Source organism: Tupaia chinensis, unplaced genomic scaffold, assembly GCF_000334495.1.
Source record: "Tupaia chinensis unplaced genomic scaffold, TupChi_1.0 Scaffold000101_1, whole genome shotgun sequence".
NCBI lineage: Eukaryota > Metazoa > Chordata > Mammalia > Scandentia > Tupaiidae > Tupaia > Tupaia belangeri.
The window spans coordinates 1,779,310-1,782,876 of record NW_006159565.1 but is presented as its reverse complement, the minus strand read 5'-3'; the positions used below and the strand labels follow the sequence as shown (position 1 = coordinate 1,782,876).

Sequence of the window (3,567 nt, the reverse complement as noted above, 5' to 3'; positions counted from 1 at the left end):
AACATGCGGGGTGTGTGTGTGTGTGTGTGTGTGTGTGTGTGTATGTGTGTGTGTGTGCCTAAAATCCCAAGAGAAGAATGGAGGAGAAGGGACCATGGCATGGCCATTTCTCTTGGGGGGATGGTTTCCCACTTTCTCTGGTGAGCACACGTGCCCTATGTCAAAACTTAAAAAAAAGAAAAAGGCAATGGGATCATAGAATCCAGCCCCACCCCCTCCAGAAGATCCAAATTTCTCACCACTCTTTACTTGTTCTGTCTGGTCTCTGCTCACCTGTTCAACCTCACCTGGGACCACTTTTCCTCTACTGCCACTCTTTAGTCCCTTCATTCTTACTTCACTTTCTTTCTCTCCCACCTTGGAGACTTTTCCTTAGTCTAGAATTTGTCCCCTACTGTACCTCCCATATTTCAGGTCTCAGCTTACACCGACTCCCTTGAAATTAAGGCTGAGCGATCTCTCCCATTCTTCTAGTCAGCCAAGTGCCCTGCCCAGCCTTCTTCTTTCTGTTTTCTTTATAGCAGTCAAAACAGTTTTTAAAAATTATGGATATTTTCATGCACAGCAGAAACAGAGAGAAAAGCATGATGAACTTCCATGTCTCCTTCACCCAGCTTCAACAACAGCCAACATTTGCTACTCTTGGGTCAGCTATACTCCTTCCACATTGTTTACAAGTATTTAAAAAGTAAATTGCAGGGGCCAGCAGGTGGCGTAGTGCTTAAGGTGCTGGACTTCCACATGGCTAACCACAATTCAAGTCCCAGACTCGGCAGCTTGAAACTCAAGCCAGGCTCATGCACGTGCATACCCATACCCAAAATCCCGAGAGGAGAATGGAGGAGATGGGACTATGGTGTGGCCATTCCCCCTGGAGGGTGATTTCTCATTTTCTGTTTGTCTCTCCAGTGAGCACATGTGCCCTATAGCAAAAATCTCTCTAAAAAAAAAAAATTAATTGCAGACATCATTTCATTTCACCCATATATACTCCAATCTATACCTCAGGAAAAATAAAAAATAAAAAAACCCTTTTCTTTGGGATGATCATTATGCCATCACAAAATTGACAATTATTCCTGATGTCATCAAGGGTCCATTTACCCTGATTGTCTCCTAATCCTAAAAGTCTTTTTATAGTGGGCTCCTTTGAATCAGGATCCACATGATGTTGACTGTTAAATGTTGTGTCTCATTTTCTTTTTAAAAAATTTGCTAGAGGGCACTCACCAGAGAGAGACAGAGAAAGAGAGGGGGAGAGAGAGAGAAAGAGTGAAAAAACTCCACCACATGGAATGACCGCACTGCAATCCCCTCTTCTCCATTCTCCTCTTGGGATTGTGAGCATGCAAATACATGTACCTGGTGGGTTTTTTTTTGCGAGGTTTTTGCTATAGGGTGCGTGCGCTCGCCAGATAGACAGAGAGAGACATAGAGACAGAAAGCGAGAAATCACCCCCGCCAGGGGGGATGGTCACGCCGCAATCCCTTCTCCTCCATTCTCACCTTGGGCTCTGGGGCACACATGCACACGCGCCCGGCGTGAGTTTTAAGCCACTGGGTCCGGGACGCGAACCAGGGTCGACTACGTGGGAGTCCAGCGACATAACCATTACGCCAACTGCTGGTTCCCCCTGGTGTGTTTTTCAAGCTTCCAGGTCCAGTATTCCAACTGCACAGTTGGCCACCCGACTGACCCTTCAGTTTCTTTTTAATGAAATCTCCTCACTCCCTGTTTTCACACTGGAATTTTTTGGAGAAACTGGATGAGTTGTCTTATGGAGAGTCCCATGTTCTGGATTTAGCCGATGTGTTCTTGTGGGTACATTTAACACTGGGATAAAAATATTCCTATTTCTTTTACTGAGAACTAGAGAAAATATATTTTGGCAAGAAGAATTCACTTGTGATTCCCAGAGGTGGGGTTGATGGGTTGAAGGGTATGTGCATTTACAATGTTGACATGTGGTGCTGAAAAGGTCCTGCTACCGTGCAGCCCCTCAAACAAATACCAACTCCAGTCAGAGGCCACCCTCATTGTAATCTTTCTTAACATGTGATAATTCTACCTGTGGCCACAAGAGGCCACCAAGGTCCAGCATATTGGACCCAAGGGGGCTCGCCAAGGATGGACAGCTTGGCTTAGGCTTCTTGCTTGGGAGGGGGGGATGTAAGCATTATTTTACGCAACAAGTCCAATTCAGTAATCAGGGGGTGGGTGAGTCAGGCAGTAAGAGCAGGGATGGATGAGAGGCTGAGTGTGTCAGAGAGGACTCCCAAGAGAGGAGGAATAAATTTCAGATTTAGTGGTCAGCTCCTGGAAATTCAAGTACTGATTATTTCTGTGATTAAAAAATCCATGGTAGTCAGGCCAGCAGGTAGCGTGGTGGTTAAGGTGCTGGATCCCCACATGGCCGACCCTGCAGTTCCAGTCCTGGACCCAGAGGCTTTAAAAACATGCCAGGGCTGAGCTGCAGGAGAAGATGGTGGTCTCCACAAAAGTTAAAGTTTTTTGTAACTTTCACTTGTTGGAAGAACTTGAAGGACAAAAAGGAGTAGACGATAGTACAGTTAGCTGGGGCCTTGAAGATGAAGATATGACACTTACAAGGTGGACAGGCATGATTATTGGGCCACCAAGGACAAATTATTAAAACAGAATATATAGCCTGAAAATAGAACGTGGACCTACATATCCAGAAGCTCCTCCATCAGTTAGATTTGTGACAAAATTAATATGAATGGAATAAATAATTCCAGTGGGATGGTGGATGCACGGAGCATACTAGTATTAGCAAAATGGCAAAACCTTTACAGCATTAAAGTCAAGAGCTACAACATCTAATGATGTCCAAAGGAAATATGAAGCTTCCACAGTCACCAGAAGGACATACAACAACTAATTTTAGAGGCTCACAAATTTGTCTTAAATCAACAACCTTCTACTCATACAAATGTCTTGATTAAATATCACAATGTAAATATCTGCACATTAAGTAAGAGAATTTCAGCTGGTAAACATGACTGGACATTTGTAAGAATATATTTAATATACGTACACCCACTATGTTTTCAGATAACGAGAGGGAAAATGCAGCACAATTCTTTTTCTCTTGTTAAGGCACTGTCATTTAAATGTAAGCCTGGAGTTCTCGATACAGATTCGAGTTTTCAAGATGAAAGCATGGCAAGGAGTGGTGTAGTCAGATGGCAGTGGTGTAAATGTGTGTGTTTCTGAAAAGTGGAAAAACCTCAAGGAGGAAAAAACAGCAATGGCATGCTTTATCCATCTCACTTAGGAAAACAGCTACAGTCGAAATTGTTTAAGGTAGCAGAAACAATGAATATTGTCACAAATTGTGTTAATTTTTTAAATTGAAATTTATTTATTTACATTCATTCACTATACATCATTATAGCAAAGAAAATGAGATCTCCCATCCAGAATACACTGTATATTGGCTCAGTAAAGCACTTCGACATGCGTGTTATTGTCAACAAACAATTTTCCATTTCTTGTTTTCTGTATATTTTGTTATTTTTGCCATTCTTGATTCTCTATCTCTC

At 42.8% G+C, this 3,567-nt stretch overlaps 1 pseudogene; it reads left to right on the top strand.

Moving 5' to 3' along the window:
- The first annotated feature begins 2,483 nt into the window (after positions 1-2,483).
- On the top strand, positions 2,484-2,967 carry LOC102476139 (ubiquitin-conjugating enzyme E2 variant 2-like; annotated as a pseudogene).
- The last annotated feature ends 600 nt before the right edge of the window (positions 2,968-3,567 follow it).